General features: G+C 25.4%; 1 protein-coding gene across 2 annotated transcripts in view; it reads left to right on the top strand.

The window, feature by feature from the left end:
• The first annotated feature begins 5,951 nt into the window (after window positions 1-5,951).
• The window catches only part of LOC145970774 (uncharacterized), a 59,932-nt gene continuing 45,620 nt past the window's right edge, over window positions 5,952-20,263 (top strand). Inside the window, exons 1-2 of one of the 2 annotated variants that reach the window (XM_083097723.1) lie at window positions 5,952-6,281; window positions 18,508-18,613. The gene's annotated coding sequence lies outside the window, so the exon portion shown is untranslated. The remainder of the gene's footprint in view (window positions 6,282-18,507; window positions 18,614-20,263) is intronic. The other variant, XM_083097734.1, reaches the window with a different exon arrangement.

Here is a 20,263-nt window from a genome sequence, read left to right as displayed (position 1 = left end):
GATTTTTCGAGTTTTTTTTAATCGTTTGTAGCTGATTGTGAGATTAATTAAAACGTTTATGAGATCAGTCTTTTGCTGCAAAATATAAAATAAAAATGGTCATAAGTTGGCACCTTTGTTTTTTATTTAAATTCTATTTAAGTTCTGCAGAGTCAATCGATACGGAATCGTTTGTGAGTCAGGAATATATTAATTAAAACGTTTGTGAAATTGTCGTTTCTTAAATGAGAGCCGAAAACCATATTTAGTAATTTTTTATTATATTCTTCAGAAGAACGGCTGTGATTGTCAATGGCTGCGTTCAGCAGGAAAAGCTGCTTTGCAACTGTTGTAAAATTCGTGAATCTGATTGGTGTATGCTCTTAGATTCAGTCAAAATTAAGAGCATACACCAATCAGGCTCACGAATTTTACAACAGTTGCAAAGCAGCTTTTTCTGCTGAACGCAGCCAATGATGTCTATTAAATTACCCCGGAGCGATTAAATCGGAGCATTCGAAAACGCCATTGACTGTGTACAAAAGTTCAGATAGGTGCTTTTCCAAAAGGAATTTATTTACGATAAAAGAAGAATAATAGAGAGCAAATCTAAAGACCATGATACGATGAAAGTTTTAGTCATAATCGTAATCGACCTATCACAATTAAAATATTTTTACTTATTATTGGCTTGCCACGCAGTAAAGATGCTAGGCAACAGACAATATGAACAGGGAATAGAAACTATTCAATAAAAACGCGGAATAAAAAATATTCATCAATAAGAATAGAGAATAGATATTATTTTCTGTTCCTGTTGCATATTGCCTAACATTGTGCAAGGGCCTTAATCGTTTCCGCGTCCTGTATGCGAAAATCTTTGGGATTTATTCAGATATTTTTGCCTAGATGTATAATGCACGAAATATCAATCAATCATTCGTCTAGTATGAAAAAGATAGTACAATATGGCATTCTATTAGACATTTCCCTAATAGCACATATATCCAAAAGACGTCCAGAAAACATAAAGTATCTTCTGACTATTATCTCTGGATATCCTTCGGACGTCTTTTCTCTAGGATTGTTTAATTTCTTTATATATATATGTATATATATTATGCGTTTATGCAAATTTGTTTGGATATACTCTAAGAGTTTCCTTTAGTGATTTTTATTATATAAAACGCCATCTAAATCTCTTACATCTCTCTATATTTCCATTTAGGAAGTAATTTTAAATTCTACAATGCTCTTTCTGTACTATCGGTGAAATATTTTTCAAGGTAATTTTATTATTTTAAAATATTTTTATATTATCTTAAAGTGTATAGATAAACATTCGTCATATATACTATAATGTCCTCTTGACAAATTATGACAGCTATATGGGAGAAAGTAAAACATATGCATACAAACACACACGCACGCGCGCGCGCACACACATATTAATACATATATGTGTGTGTGTGTATATAAAATCTTTTTAACATTTATTTATTTTTCACTTAATAAATATAATTCTATGAATTCTGAAAGCATGTGTTTTAATCTTTCAAAAAATTTCTGTTTTCTGTCTCTATTTCTACAATATTTTATTACTATATATACTTAAATTAAAAAATACAATACAATAAAAATAAAATACATAAAACTTTTATGACAGTTTTGTGTAACGATTGCTGCAACTGATAACATTTCAAAGAATATTTTAATAATAATGATAAGACGATTATTTTTTACTTTTGGAGAAGATAATATATAAGTAATACATTTTTAAACCATTTTTAATTTAGATAAAGTACACGCAATAAAATAATTTTTGTGCTAATAAAGCGACTATAAATTGATTATAAATTAGATAGAAAATAAACTAAAATTAGAATAAACTGAAATAAAATAAAATTAGATAGAAAATAAAAATAGAAAATAAACCCAAAATTTAGAAAATATATTTTTTCATTAAAATTTTTTTTATTAAAAATTTTTAGAAAATATTAAAATATTAATTATAAACTTAAGTTTAAATGGCTTTTTTTCTCTTATTTAATTTTTTTTATTTTTTCATATATATTTATTTAATTTTTTTATTTATAAGAAATGTATGCAAGAAATTTATTTTACGGAAAGTTTACGGCGCATGACATTTTGTACACATATGTATGTTTATAATTATAATAAATTTGTAATAAATCATATGATTAATGATAAACAAGCGAATTTATGATGCTTCGTTCCAAATCGCAAATCGCACTACTTTTTCATATATACATATTTTCATATTATCTACATAACTTGCATGTTATATCACTTTCATATATATTTTGTATGCATTTTTTGTTTATTAGAAATAAAATTTTGCTTATTTTTAACAATTTTGTTGCAAATGATATTAGAATGGATTGATCATTTTTTTTTAAATAAAATGAATTTGAATAAATTAAATTTTTCCAACATAAACGATTTGTAAGAAATTAAATGTAAAAAATATCTGCGTTTTTTTATTTTCTACATTTTTTAACAATAAAATATAAAATATAAACCGACCTTTATCAAACTAAAAAAATATAAAGGGAGGATATATATATATATTTATTTATTTATTTATTGTATATATATATATATATTGGATGTAATTATATAACATGTGTAACACGTGATTTAAACAAACTGTGATAAAGTAATTAAATGTTATTGACGCGAAGTATTTGATTAAGTTTTGATTAATTGTAAGCTGAGATTAAACACTCGTCAATATGTAACAAATATAACTATATATATATATATATATATATATATATATATATATATATAAGATATATAAAAACGCAATTTTTTTGTTTCTACTTGTATTAATAGATGAAAAGCACTTTGTTAAATAATATTTTTCCTATTATATGATATATATATATATATATATATATATATATATATATATATATAGACAAGTAAGCTATATGCACAAACATTTTTTATTCAGAGCTCTATAATTTTTTTAAAAACTCACACACACACACACACACACACACACACACACACATATATATATGTATATATATATATATATATATATATATATGGTATTGGATGGTATTGGATAGTATTGGATAATTATTGTTACGTAATGCAATATATATATATATATATATATATATATATATATATATATATATATGTATGTACATTTGTAATATGTATATTTTTATTTTATATATATATATATATATATATATATATAATATAAATATACATATTACAGATATACATATATATATATTGCATTACATAACAATAATTATCCAATACCATCCTTCTAAATTTAAAAACTATAAAAGTTGAATTATTTGAGGCGACAAGACAATAGTGTAAAGTCACGAGAGAGTTGATCTGCCAAGTAAATAGCCAAACGACCGAATTTCGCCGCAAAGTATTTGCGCGCTCTTTTCTGCATATAAATGTACGATCGAGAAGTTTTCTATTTTCTTTTTGCGGTATATCTAAAATGCGTCAAATCATGAAAATATAAAAAAATCTTACAAATTTACAAGAAAACAAATTTTACTAGAGAATACATAAAAATTATTATGTCTTTAAAATTATAAAAACATAAATTGACACATAAACAGATAATTTTTTTTGCCATCACTATTATAATACTATCAAACTTTTTTAAAATTTATTACACTTATATTTATTCTATGTTTACATATACACATGTTTATTTGTGTGTGTGTGTGTGTGTGTGTGTGTGTGTGTATGTGTGTGTGCAGATGTGCGTGTGTGTTATATGTGTATTACTTGTCATAATTAACAATACAGCTCTTAAAAAAGAAATATTTTTTACAATTATTTATTTCAATAATTACTTTTCTCGTTTATTTGTACGAGATATTATAATGTTATTTCAATAAAATTTTCCATTTACTTTGCATTTGTATTTTCCATTTATGCTTTTATCGCTGATAAATATTTTATTAGTGATTCATGATGCTTTCAGAAATATACAAATATTCGAAAGAAAAACATATATCCGAGAAAGATAAATTTATGTAAATTGCGCTGCAAAAGCGAAACGAAATGTTCAAATACGCATTTTGTTTATACATTTGTTCGCAAATTATTTTCACATTGATACGTGAAACTTGCTACACTTGAAAAAATATTTGTTTTAGAAAGTTTACACTGAAATATTATTTTAACGAACATTTTATATAATATTTTACGGGGTAGCGATTAATCAACTTAAGTTGCTACGAAATGTTACGCAAAATATGCAAATTTTCATTAATTCGAAAGTCGTAAAACATCTGTACATTTTTCGTGAAATTATATTTGTTTTTATCATTATATATTATTTATGATATATATATATATACATAATAAGATATAATATAATATAATAATTATATATACTATTTATTTGTAATTTATTTTGTACAAATCATTTTACAGCATAAATGGAAAATATTACATATACATTATTAAACTCTTATATTTATGTAAATATATATATACTTTCTTTTTTATATTTTATTATATTTATTTTATTATATTTATAATTATATTTTCATGTATGTGTAATTACACATTCGTGTATGTTTATTTCGTGACAAGAAAACATGACAATCCTAAATAAATTTGTAGTTGAATTTTTTATTCTCTCCTTGTGTGAGGGAAAAATAAAATTAAGAGTGAAATTAAGAATTGTGTGTGTGTGTGTGTGTGTGTGCACGCGCGCGCAATTTACTCGACCTGTTCATACTTTGTGTATACATATCTCGAATCGCATATCGCGAGTAACGCGAAAAGATTGAGTGTCGCACGATGTGTCTTTACGACGTCTTTTTATTTTGATGACGACAGAGGCCATTTTCTGTTAAGGTTTCGCGCGTCAAGATACAAGCAATTCGAATTTAATGTCGCTTTTATACTCACTTGATTTTTATCTCAAAATTATGCCTTTGAGCATTGCGACTCCACTTTCAAGTCATCTTTTAATGATGATAATGTCAATAATATAATATACATTGAAAATAATTTTCTTGATCTTTAATTGTTTATTTTAACGATATTTTTTCAATAATTTAACTGTATATATGTATATAAAATAGTATTTTCATAATATATATCTGTGTTATATATATGTATTTAAGGAGGAAATAAAATTATCTATATTTTCCATATTATAATATGTCATTCTATTCATTACATTATCTAATCGTGTTTGATTAGATATAAAGAATTATGACAATGATAAAAAATTGATCTTTATTATTACATTAAATAATAATAAATACTAAAAGCTACATCATATAATAAAAATATAAATTATATATATTGTAAACTGTATCATATAACATTTTCTAAGCAATTATATAATAATATTGAAATAATTACTTTACATTTGTATTTTCCATTTATGCTTTTATCGCTGATAAATATTTTATTAGTGATTCATGATGCTTTCAGGAATAATTTTCTTTTAAATTTTATCGAATAAAAATTCTTTATATAATAATAATAAAATAACAATAAAATAAAATTTAAAAAAATTTACATCGATATCTTCAATAATTTCTTAGAAAATAGCAATGAAGTTAGTGAAACATCTGCAATAAAGTTAGTGAATATTTTTTATATAAATATATAAATAAAATTAATTTAAAAAAAAGAAGTTCAAAAGATATAAATCAAAAACAAATCGCAGAAGGCTAAGAACCAAGCGCTGAAATATATAAATTTTTGTATAAATTCATTACATTTAATTAAAGAAATTTTTTATTGAATTATCATTCCCTTAATCAAATGTAGTATGTGATTATGACTTTACTATATTGCATGTATAGATATATATGAATAGCGCGTGCTATAAGAGAGGTATTGTGGGTGGTGTGAGGTGCGTAGACTGTGGAGGGAGACTCCCGCACGGATAACCGCGATGACGGAGCAATGTAGAATGTAGTGTGCAGCGAGCTGCCGACATGTGAGGATGGTTTGTTACGTGCTCTTCATCCCGACAACTGCATAGCCACGTGGTGCTACTATATATCTCTCGCCTTCCATCATTGTTGTTATACATTATTGCATGATCGCGTGACGCGTTTGGAAACCGGGTCGTGTGTTTCGTTTTGTTGCAATTCAAATTGCCGATTGCCGGCGTTACGAAGCTTGTCCTTCGATTTTCCGCGGCGTCGCGACGCCATCGTTCCGTCAAAAATTTAAAGCTCATAGTATCCGTGAGTGTATATTTGTGAGTGCTTATAAGGTTCATCGCACTATTAAGAAATCAGACTGCGAAAAAGGTGAGTGTGAAAAAGAGTATGTATAATACATGATTTCATTCAAATTTTCATTTTTATTCTATTGAATAAAAATATTGAATAAAAATATTCATTTCATTATAAATAAAAATACTATAATTTCTATTATATATAACTTTTTTAATATATAAACAATATAATGATCAAACATTTTAAGAAACCGAAATGTTGACAAAAAAATATATAAAATACACAAATCTATGGAGAGACTTTTTACAGCAACAGTATTATATATTAATTAATCGGTATCTCTTAATCATATATCAACAACTAACAACCTACTAGCACATTAATAAGTATTTTATATTTGATAATACGTTGTAGAAAATTTTTATAGTTATGTCTATATTATATAAGTATATATATAAAATAATGATTCACCCCCTCCCCCCCCCCCCGAGTTCCGCAAATCTTTTTCTTTTAATTAATTATATTATTCTCAATTATCTTTTATATAGTATATATTGGTAGTGAAAAATATTATTAAATTAAATAACGGCAGTTTTAGACATTTTGAATTAATCTTATTTTCTAATATTATTTTATCAATATGGTCTTCGAAAGAATATTATAATTATAATTTTTCTCTGGATATTCTTTTTTTTTCATTTTTTTGACTGTATGCATGCGTGCGTGCGTGTATGTATATATAAAATACATAAGAAAAATTTTGAAAATTAAAAGGAGTTATTATACAAATATTTCTTTTAAAGAATAATAATTTTGTAATTACAGTATCTTTCACTTGTACTCTGTACTAAACTTTTATTTTTATTTTTTTAAATTCAATAATATAAAATATAAATATATATAGATATGTATATATAATTCTCAAAAATTATAACATTTTAAAAACAATGAATTTATATTTACGACTTTAATCAAACTAATTTATTTTAAAATAAATATAAAAACTTGGATATATATATATATACGATATATACATATATATATATATATATATATATATATATATATATAAACTATATGTTAGATTTGCAATTAAATTAATAAAATTCTATATAATAAAGTAATAAAACTATAAATAAAGAAATAAGATTATAATAAATGATAGAGTCTATAATTAGGTGCAATAATTAAATTATTAAGATTAGTACATAAATGAATGTAATCCAATTTATCAAAAAAAAAATCAAACTTATAACACGATTATAACATTATGAGTTGTTGTAAAAACATTAAAAGTAAACGTGAATAAATTGAACGTTGCCTAAATTGAAATGAAAAATTTGTATTGCATTGCGAAATTACAAACTGAGTCTGTTTCAACAATTGCGGTTTATTCTGCGATAAACCGCATAATAACATCAATTTACCCAAGGATGAAAACGATAAAAAATGTTTATTTTAAAGTTTGTCCGCGGAAATAATAGCGTGAGAAACGGTTAATTGCAAAACTACAGCATGTGTCAAATTACGCGATGCAATTTTCCTGAACGGAAAATTTTGATGCACCAGAAAAACATCGTGGTTTCAATATTGAATATTTTAATATGTAAAATATATAACAATTAAATACTATAAAATTAAATATATATTAAGAAAAAATATTAAACGATCATCTTCGGTATATAAAAAAATAGAAGGAGGAAATACGTAAATTTTACTTTTGATTTTTTAAATTATTTATCTCTTTATATTATTAACGCTATTATATGTAATAATATATATAATATTATATATAATATAATATAATATATATATATATATATATATATATATATATATATATATATATTATCATAATATTATAAATGGTTTTTTAAATTTAGAATAATGGCAACTGTAAAATCTTATGATATCATATTATACATTATATATTGTTGGTTGATAATGTAAAATAAATAAATAAGAACCATTTATATAGATTGCAATGTTTTGATATAAATTCATTAAAAATTATTGTCTCTGATGTATCTTTAAGTTACGGCCACGCTACAAACGGAATATCTAATAATACATTGGCCGTTTATTGTGTTGTTTCGCGATTCACGATTGCGTAATTTCGGGATTAATAATTGAGGACAAACCGTGCCTCTCGTGAAAACAGAAAAGTAATCTGTGAGAGTAACGCAAGTACAGTCGAAAATACAAACGAGTACGCACTAATTTCACACCCACGTTCTAATTTCCAGATTGATAATAATTGGTTTAGTTAGATGTATTTACTATTTAATATATTTTAAAGATAAAAGAATCACATAAATATTTATAATAGAAAAAACATAAAAGATGACATGTTCCGCTCCATTAAATAATGATATATTTTATTTTACATCAAATTTTTTTTTCTTAGATGCATTTGTAAGTTTATTATTATTAATATCTATGCTAGAGTATTTATCCAATGCCTTATAGTAAAACGTCAAAACATACTGATATTTCTTCATCATATTTTTACATCAAAAATCTTTTTTACATTAAATACTATTTTGTAGTTGCTCACTTTGTTAATAAGATAAATTGAATTGAATTGAATTGAATTAGTTGAAAAATGTTATTGAAAGATGATTAATCTTATTTTTTACATAAAAAAATACTTATTATTAAAAGATTATTATTATTAATTTTATAAAAATAACAAATTTGAATAAGGATATTCTTCTCAAAATGATTTTGTGAATAAATTTGAGAAAATGATAAAAAATGTTTTAGATTTTAAGTTTTCACGGCTATCAAGATTCGTAGTGAGCGTAGGATGTGTAGCAAGTGCCTTTGAAAATAGATCCGACAGAATCTAGAACAGTTCCAGCTGGCCGAAATCCTGATTTTCGCGTGTATCTTTTCTTAACTGAATGTGACAACATACACCTATAATCTGTATATCACACAGGTGCAATTTTGAACCAATGAAAATTTTAGCCCTATGTGCTAGCTAATATACTATATACTATATACTGTAATACTATATAAAATATTTCGTATAAAGTATTATAAAGTCTTTTTCTTCAAAATTTGATATTGTATAAAAAATGTTTTAGACAAAATTAATAAGGTTTTGAAGAGAAAAAAATCGATAATCTTGAATTTTAATTAAGGTCATTTTTCAAGATTATGTGGAGATCCACCTAATTTTTCTAAATGGAATTACCTCAATTTTTTTATATATAAATCAATTCCTCGCAATATTCGGTGTAAAAATTGTTGTAGTAAGACAGCCAAAAGTTGAATAATTTACAAGATATTTTATATTTTAATTATAATTTTACACAAAGTACGAAATATTTCGTAAAACATTCATTTATTTTATTTCTATTTATCTATGATTATTTTGCCTAAAAAATTTTATGCACAAAATAATAAGAGGAATCAATTTTAAAAAATTATGTGTTTTCTTTACACTAATTGATTCCTCTTATTATTTTGTGCATAAAACTTTTGAGGCAAAATAATCATAGATAAGTAGAAATAAAACAAATGTTTTACGAAATATTTCGTACTTCGTGTAAAATTATAATTAAAATATAAAAAATTGAAGCAAAATAATCATAGATAAATAGAAATAAAATAAATGTCGAATTAAAATATAAAGTATCTCGTAAACTATTCAAAGTTTGACCATCCACAACTTTTTATATCAAATATTGCGAGAAATCGATGTATATAAAAAAATTAGGATGGTTCCATTTAGAGAAATTAGTTTGATCTTTATTTTGAAAAATGATTTTAGTTAAAATTGAAGATTATCACCTATTTATTTTGTTATTATTTAATTTATTTAAAATTATGTTCGCATGGCACGGTATACATATGTATACACATATACATACACAATTATGTGTGTATGATAAGGTAAAGAATCGATCAAAAGTGTTGCATTTATAGAAAAATCGTTACTTTAATGAAAACAAAAATATATAAATATTACTAAATTATATTTTATTGATATTATTTTATACGTTAATAATTTTATGAATATAAGCAAAACAGATAGGAGAAAAAATACGATAAAATACTCATACATTTGCTTGCATTTTCTGTATTTTTTTGGAGTGATGCAATATTTTTCACCGGTATATCAATAATTTAGAACAAAAAATTATTATAACATCAACACGTTATATAAAAGAAATAATAGAGGTAATTTTTTATTTTTGGCATAGGTAGAGGAAGAGTACTAGAGAAAAAAAAGAGAGAAAGCAAGAGAAGGAAAGAGAACATTTATTCGCCTCAGGCTATAATAAATATAATCATACACGGATACACGCAAAATGCACAGTTGTGCTTACAAAAATACAATCGTTTATATTTTTCTAAATTGCTGTTGTTTTATATTTGAATCTACAGTTTATTTCTTAAATGGAATTTTATATTTTTGTATTAAACGTTTTATTAACGTTAGTATTAGGGCGTTATTATGTATAAATTAATATACGCAATGTATAAAATATCTTTAATCTGGAAGAACAAATATATTCTATATATGAGTATTTGTGAAATTTTCGATATTTTATTTTGGACTGTGCATTCTCTCTCTCTCTCTCTCTCTCTCTCTCTCTCTCTCTCTCTCTTGAATTAACGCATTGTGTATACAAAAAAATCCAATCGCTTGTATTTTCTAAATTACTTTTATTTTATATCTGTATTTCCAAATCGTTTTCTATAATTAGAATTACATTTTCAATTAGAATATCGAATGATCTTCAGGTTGTCTGTCTGATTAAATGTTTATTATATTTAAATAGATGGGATTTATATGGCATTCCCAATTTATATTACGTAATGAGTAAAGTGATTCTCTCAGAGAGTGAGAGAGAGAGAGAGAGAGAGAAAGAGAGAGCGTGTGTGTAATAAATATTAATATAATAAATTATTTATTAAAATAAATAAAATTCAGAAAAAATATAAAATTTACAAAGATTAAACTCGATGAAACGAAGAAAATTGTTGCGTGAATTGATAGATATTATGGCTGATGTGATTCGCATGATTGGCATTATGCGATACACGTATCGTCTCGTCGCAGCTCACCGCGTAATATGTCTCAGTTTGCGACGCGGATAAGACCGCATCTCCTTGATTAGGCTTTATTTCGTCCACCCACGGCGCAACGGTGCGGATATTAAGATGAACAAGCGTAATACGCTTACAGCAAGATTCGTTATAGTAAGCGCACACATTTACGTTTCAAGCTTGTTTCAAAAAAAGATATGTCAAGTATACCATCATAAACTTTTTAGAATATTTTTTTCTAAACTTAATTATTTATTACTTAAAATAAAAATATGAGATTAATATTATTACTATCGTAATAAAATATGACTGCGCAATTAAATATGGCGCACAATTTTTGAATACGATCAAGAATTGACAAAATAAGTAATTTAACATGCCACAAAATTTTTAAATCTTCTTGATTCCGTTTGTTTCTTTGTTCCTTGTTTGTCGTTTACCGTACTTTTCTTCTTAGAATGAAATTTTCTCTCTTCTCGAGCAAGTGCAATTTTCCGCGCGAGTAGATGACGCAGATGAAGCGCGATCATCAAGATACAACTCGTGGACTCTTCGAAGAAATACTTAGACGAAACAGTATTCGCAACTCTTTGCTGCCCTCATATTGTTGTTGTTTCGAAGACTTCATCTACGTTGTGCAGTAAAATTTTCAAGACAAGTCAAATTATTTCAGTTATTCAAATGTATATATATATTGTTTTTATTGATATTTTAAATAAATATGTTATAAATTATAAAATTGTTATATTAATTTATAACATATTTATTTAAAATTATGGAATTTATATTGATAAAAACAATGGCAGCATATTATTATGAGAAGCTACAAAAATGAAATAATTTAAACAATTGTAAACCAAAAGAATAAAAAACACACGCGCATTTATATAATAATCTAAAAAAATACATTTTGCCATCTCTTATCACTATTAATTAGATTATTTAATATATAAATCTTTTTATCAAAGAAAATTACGGAATAAAATGAAACTGAACTTCAAGAATTCTTAATATGTAAGCCGATTTAGCATATAAACAATCAACAAAAGCTTATATTATAGATGAATATTTCTGAGGAATAAACAAACTAAATTTTTATCAACTTTAACAAAATAATATTTATTTATTGAGAAACAATATTGTATCGCGATTTAGAAAATTATCAATTTTAATATTTTTTTTCTATATGCATTAATATTATATATAATTATATATTAAGTATTGTATTGCGACGAATAATTTCAGCAACGATAAAATGCTAGAATTGAAGCAAAATAATATAATGTATATGTATATGTATATATACACATGTATGTATGTATGTATATATATATATATATATATATATATATATATATACATATATATATATATACATATATACAAAAGATAAACATTCAAACAATGATAACAAGCGGAGAAAATCGTTTATTTTACGCTTAACATTATCGATGTCACAGTAGTGCAATTTCTATTGAGCGTGAAACTTGCTTTTTCTGCTTTCTTTTTACTTATTTTTCATTATAGATGCAATCTTCTCATCTTCTCATTTCAAGTATCATGCTTGAGAAGCACAAGGTGACTTTTTTCTGATTCTAATTTTGTCTATTTTATTTAATTATTGTATTATACTTTCTGTATTTCAAAGCATTTTTACATTGTAGCACAACAAATCATCTATTTGTATATCATCTATTTATCTATCTTCTCTTCTTCTCCTTTTTCTCTTTTTCAAAATTCTTTATATGATATATTCTGTATGATATAATGTGCATACAGGCATATATATATATGCAGGCTTTTATTTTAAAAATCCGAATACATTAGGAAGGTCACAAATTCTATTAAATTCTTTTTGAAACTGATCTCCAATTACATTTTCGTACATCTTGCAAGCTTCGTTAACATAAATTCGTTTCGCAAGTTACAGAGACATTTTGAAGATGCTTTGAAGGTGTACATACAAACGATCAATAAATTATTCATAAACAATCGAGCAGACAATATGCATTTATTTGTCGATCATTGTCCTCTCCGATCTAACAATCCTTTGTGCTGCAATTTGTTGTCGCCTGCAATTTGTTTATCGAGTGTCTTCAGCGGCATTGCGATGTCACTATAATGCCAATTAGTATATTGAATGTTCTCAAGTGTGAGATTCAAGATCTTTATTACCCTTTTATTTCAAAGAGAAGTTTTATTTTCTTGAGACGAAGTTTTAAAAAGGTTTAAAAACAGGTAATACGTTGACTTTATATTAATATTTTAATTTTAATTTATATTTTTTTCTCTTTAATTTTTTTACATTCATATTTCTTACATCCATATCTTAAGATAGAAAAATCATTATTTTTTTCACATTTCCTATTTTTTCTTGTCGCTTTTAAATATAGCGTTATAGACGTAAGAAAGTTAAAAATATCTATTATATTTACAGTTGAGATTTTTTGACAATACTATGAAAGAGCGAGAGCTAATTTGAAAAAGCGATTGATAAAACGGCTGATAGACAGTTTCTTAAGCGAAGCGGCAAGCCAGAAAATAGCAACTTTAAATTGAGTTAATTATCTCGGCTAATAAGATGAGCCACCGAAGACAAAGCTGCGCGCGAACACAACGATAAATTGTACATACATGAAGCATACGTATATACTTTTGTAAACCTGCGCGCGCACACACACACAAACATATGTATGTATGTATATATATAAGAATTTTTTCTTTATATATATATATATATATATATATATATAAAGAAAAAATTCTTCAAAGATCTTGTATAAACATGTAGAAAAAAAACTTTTTATTTTATTAATAAATGTATTAAAAACTGAAAGAAAAATTGATGAATTATTATAATATTCATCTTCTATTCTTATGTGTGTGTGTATATATATATATATATATATATATATATATATATATATATATATATATACACACACACACATAAGATATTATTAAATTAAATAAAAACTTGAAAATTTCTATAGTCAGAGATGAATATATAATAATTCATCAATTTTTCTTTCAGTTTTTAATACATTTATTAATAAAATAAAGTTTTTTTTCTACATGTTTATACAAGATCTTTGAAGAATTTTTTCTTATTGCCTTATGATATCTCTATTGATAAATATTACGCACACGAATGCACATATCATAAAGTTAAAATTTACAAAATAATAAATCATTCAATTTTTTTCCATTTACTGCATTAAATTTAAAAATTTATTATTTCTGCAACGATATTACATATATATTACTAGAGAATTAGAATATTATGTAGTAAATGTAAACTATTAGTTTTTCATTTATTGATATTTATCCAACAATTGTTCCTCGTAGTAACACAGCATATCTCTGTTTTTAGTTGCCGTGTTATCATCGTATTATCGCTTTATGATGTGTTCAAGGACATCAGTTGTTCTTTTCGAACAATTAAAAGAAAACATATGAGCAACTTAAAATCACAAACTAAAACAATAAATCGTAGCTTTTAATCAAGTTATGTGAAAGATTTCAGAATTAATTGAATATTTCCAATTTATATAAAAATATTTTAATCTTTCTCTCTCTCTCTCTCTCTCTCTCTCTCGCTCTCACTCTTTTGCTTTACCTCTATTTAATATTATACAAAAAAATTTCAACAAAAAAAAAACACAATACAAGAACAAGACTATTTATTAATTCTTTTAACGCTAAATAGATTTCGATTTTTAATGTATTTTACCATATTATAACTACAATATGTAATGTGTTGGAAAAGTTTTATTGCAATCAAAATTAAATATTGTTGTTAGAATTGTCAACTCTCAAAAAGAATTTGTAGTGTCGACTATATTAATAAGTTAATAAGATATGATGGTTAAACGTATATTAGGCGGACTGTTGCAAATAAGATCATTGGGAATCTATATATCAAATCTGTATATCAAATAGTTTATAATATTTATTTAATATTTATTTATAATATTATTTTTATTTAAACTTAAGTGTTTCTTAGACCGCTGAATATGAATCTAATATCAAAACTAACAAATTTAAAATGGCGAAATTATAATATAAATGTCAAAATAAAGTATATTTATATTTTAACAAAATTTGTATATACATTTTGTCAATAAAAAATATGTTGCATAAAATATTTTATTTAAAATAAACAATAAAAAAACAATAAAAGATCATAAGTTCTGAAAACTTTTCAAAATTATATATTAAAATTATTAGAATAATGAAAAGTCGATAAATTTTATTTTGCTTTTATGGGATGGATGTTGGAAGGAGCAAAACATTGATCGTGTCGATGTTAATATTTACGTTATTATTATTTGCATGATAATTGGCTGACTAACGCGTTGTACTTGTATCAAATAGGCTTGGCTTGTCTCTCGTTTATTTACAAAATATAAGTATAAATACATCTAGCGTCCATTTTAATTGTACGAATTCGTGAATCGATTCGCACGAAATCAACGGAATTTTCATAAAATAACACGTGATTGTTTTATCGTGATCACTAACCGTTTTGGGAAAGTAATGCATTGTTTTCTTGTGGTCAATTTAAGATTTTAATATAAATCTTTTTTTAAATGATTTTATATGTGACATCGGTGATTGCATTTACAAGAAATGTGTATTTAAATTGAAAAACTTGTAAAAAGAAAATAATTTTAACCATATTTTACAATTAATTAAATTATTTTTAAATTAAGAAACTTTTTATGAAAGTATAGAGAGATAGATAGAATGAATAACATTAAAAGTAATAAGTTAGAAAGACATTAAAATATACTATTAAAAATATACTATTTTGAAGAAATTAATACATTCTTTCTCTTAAAAAAGAATCAAACTAAAAGAGAATATTGAGTCGATAATATGATGATTTCCATTGAAGTTCAATAAGAAAGGATTTGATTAATAATAAAAGCAGCATCTATATGTAATAGTAATACTAGTTAATAGATGAGAAGATCGATTGTCGAATCTCTTTGAGTGAACGAGAGCGTAACGAGAGCGGAAAAATATAATGCTGCTGATTTCTATAATTTTTTATGTATAAAACGATCATTTTGCGGGGAAAAATGTGATTGGTTCGTCGAAAAAAAAAGCTGCGATGAAAACTTCGTTATTCCACACAAACATGTAATAATTGTACTTAATAATGTACACAATTTAACATGCATATAATATTACATTATGTCTAATAAAAAAATCGTATTTTTTCTGAATTATTATACACACACATATATATATAATATAATGATGCAAATATGAAACATTCGTATGTATTTTCTTCTTATAAACTATAAATATGCGAGAGAATAATAATGCAAGACCTTGTACAAACGATAGAAACTAAGGTCCATCGAAGTTTCTTATGCAAACAACAAAACCTTTCTTTTATAACACATCAGTTAATTGCATCTGCGCGTATAATTGCGTATCTTCCCGTAAAATGCACCAGCCGTAAAACGCCCGATTAAATACGGACCGATTCCTTTCGCCGTGTCGTGCTTCATAAATTCGCGAAATCGTTTCACGAGATATAACGATATGCAACACAAAAACACAAAGCGAGTTTTTAGTTTTCTTTTACAGAGCGATTAATTTGATTTAGTCATAGTATAATTCGGCATATAATATATAGATTATATAAAGATATATTATAAATATATAATTATAATTTTTACGTATATGTCTAAAATTTATATTTATAAAATATATATATATATATATATATATATATATATACATATACATATATTTTATATGAACTTTATCAAAATATATTGCACATTTAAATAATTAATAGAGAGAAAAAGCAAAAATCTCATATATAAATACATGAAGAATAAATAAATGAATTATATTATGAAAAATAGGAATTTAAATAAAGGGAGAGGGAGAAAAAGATATTTATTAAAAATTAAAAGTTATTAAAAGTTGAAAGTAATAGAGAAAATTGACAATTAAACAGAAATGGTTCTTTCTTTCTCTTGAAAGAATAAATATTTTGACAAAATTCATTTTTCATGACGAACTCTAATCGTCCAGCAGTGTTAGTCGACTGAATAGTTGGGAGCATTTGTAACCCATATCTTTGCTGATGCGAAGCGATATATACTCTCGGTATTATGCAAATAATGCTGAAATGAAACACCAAGAATAGATCGTGTTTAGGGCAAGTAGAGGAGTAGTATAGCTTGTTGGAATTTGCTATATAGTCTAAAGTATTCAGCAACTTATGACAATATGTATCTGCCTCAAAATCAAATTAATATATAGAGTTTTTCATTCATATATGAAACCATTCCTAATTAGTAATAAAGTTTTTTTAAATTTTAAAATTCCCTTAAATTTGTTGAACGTTGTGTCTTTTTTGATTAATTAAAAATTTCTTAGTGATTTTAAAAAATCTACATAAATAAATAAAAATATATAAATAATATAAATTGTAATAATTTACATACACAATGCTTACATTCACAATTCACATTTCATAAGTATTTTATATTTTTTCGTTAATGCAAAATAATGATAAATAATAATAAATACATACATAATAATAATAAAACAAGCAATTATTATAAAATAATGTAAAAGGACTTTTATCAGAATTTTTGTCGAATTCTCTTATCAACGCGATCAGCCAACGACACGTTGATGGATATTGTTGGAATATAGCGGTAGGAATTACACACTCTTGCATGATGGATGCACAGTCCATCTAATGATTCGGATTGCAGATGATTAATCGGCACCATTACTCTCGTTTGCGTCCACGAAAAAATTTATCTTTATATGAATATTATCTTATATCATCTCTTTACAGATATGTGATTACTATACATAGTTATTTAATATAATTAGCCAAAATTCCTCTTATTTTTATTATTCACTACACGATTTATTTATTGTGTGTTTTTTACGAGGTCATTATAATAATATTATCAATATGTATTATAATCGCACAACAATAAATATTATGTTAGCATTGATGAAATTTTTACCTTCTCTAAAGTTTGTCTATTATTATTATACATATGTATAAATTGATGCAACTAAAAATTACAAAAAGATATTTATGTATAGACGGTGCGCGCACGTACACTCTTGCACATACACGTACATACACAATTGTATGTTTATGACTTGGAATCAAATAAAATAATGACAGTTTACTAGCTGTTGTTTCATGTTTATTTACAACTGTGGTCTTGTTTTGCAGATGACTAACAGATGTACGATTAATCGATGTGTGAATTAACTGTGAACTAACAGCATATAACGACATTGCAACTCAATCATGGAGAGAAAAACGTTAAAAGGAATCGGTGAGTTGTTTTTTAAATTTCAGTTCTATTTATTATTCACTGTATATTATTCTGTTTGTATATAGAAATGATCGCATAAAAATGGAATACATCTTTATGCGATTCTGCAAATGTTTTTATACATATATTACATAGTCAAATTATAGAAACATAAAATTTTGTTCGGAATTCCATTGCAAATTTTAGACCTACTTGAAATAGAGAGAGACAGAGATAGAGAGAGATTTACTTAATATTTGAAAAAGATTTTAATCAAAATAGAACTTTTATTTGAGAAAGAAGACAAACTTATTTTATTGCAAGGAAATAAAAAACCGTAAAACGTAAAATTTTATTTTGATGCTCTTGCTCCTAACTAAGAATTCAAAACTAAGAATTTTTACACATAGAGATATTACTGGAAATAGAGATATATACTGGAAATTGTTTTCTATTCAAGATCTTCAGATCACCATATAAAAATATTAATTTTGATATTTCTATGTTACAATTTTTACAATATTCTTTTTTACAATTTTTTTTCACATAAATGATCTTTTTCATAAACAAACAAAAATTGTGATCTGAGAAATTGATTTTCAAAACCAATACATCTAAAGAAAAATACAGAAATATGATAAAAATTATGATAGAAAAGATAAAAACAAGAATAAAATAGATTTAGATATATACAAACAGGAAAAATTACATAATATTTTTAAAAAGAATAATTCGTTCTTTCTCTATTATCTTTCTATCTAGATTATCTATATATTTATCTATATTTAGATTATTTAATTTGTCAAGAAAATATAATTGAAAAATTGTTGAACTTAAAAAATTTTCGATACATGCCATATAAATAAACAGCGAAACACAAGCTATATGAATAAAATAACTAAGCCAGGGTCATATTCATATCGGTTCTGATAAAGTAGTAATTGCTGAGAAACAAAGAGGCATTGGTTTAGATTATATATGTGTGTGTGTGTGTGTGTGTGTGTGTGTGTGTGTGTGCGTGCGTGCGTGCGTGCGTGCGTGCGTGCGTGCGTGCGTGCGTGCGTGCGTGCGTGCGTGCGTGCGTACGTGCGTGCGTGCGTGCGTGCGTGCGTGCGTGCGTGCGTGCGTGCGTGCGTGCGTGCGTGCGTGCGTGCGTGCGTGCGTGCGTGCGTGCGTGCGTGCGTGCGTGCGTGCGTGCGTGTGTGTGTGTGTATGTGTGTGTGTGTGTGTGTGTGTGTGTGATACTCTTTCCCTGTATTATACAGGGTGAGCCATTTTAAGTTACCCACCCCAATAACTTTTTTATTTTTGAATGTACAACAAAATGTTTCAAATAAAAGTTGCTTGACTTCGAGGGGGACAGAAGATGGTGGCAAAAATTTGACCTTGGATAGTCATTTGAAGGTCACATAAAGGTCACCTTCAATTTCTTAAATGGAATCTACTATTTTTCATTGCAAATTCTTGTAGCTTATCTCGAGAGCTTTCCAAAACACTATAATTAAGTACCTTTTCGTTAAGTACTTTTTGAGTTATGAGGCTTGAAATAATTTCTTAATTTTACATAAACCGTAAAATATCTTGTAAAATATTCATTTTTCGATTATCTTACCTTAATACTTTTATGTACAAAATAATGAGAGGAATCAATTGGTGTAAAGAAAACACATA

This window comes from Camponotus vicinus, unplaced genomic scaffold (genome assembly GCF_025532165.1).
Source record: "Camponotus vicinus isolate PSW18456_S1 unplaced genomic scaffold, iyCamVici1.0 SCAF_1, whole genome shotgun sequence".
In the NCBI taxonomy this organism is placed as follows: domain Eukaryota; kingdom Metazoa; phylum Arthropoda; class Insecta; order Hymenoptera; family Formicidae; genus Camponotus; species Camponotus vicinus.
Note: the sequence above shows the minus strand (reverse complement) of the source record. Positions and strands in the feature narration are given on the sequence as shown.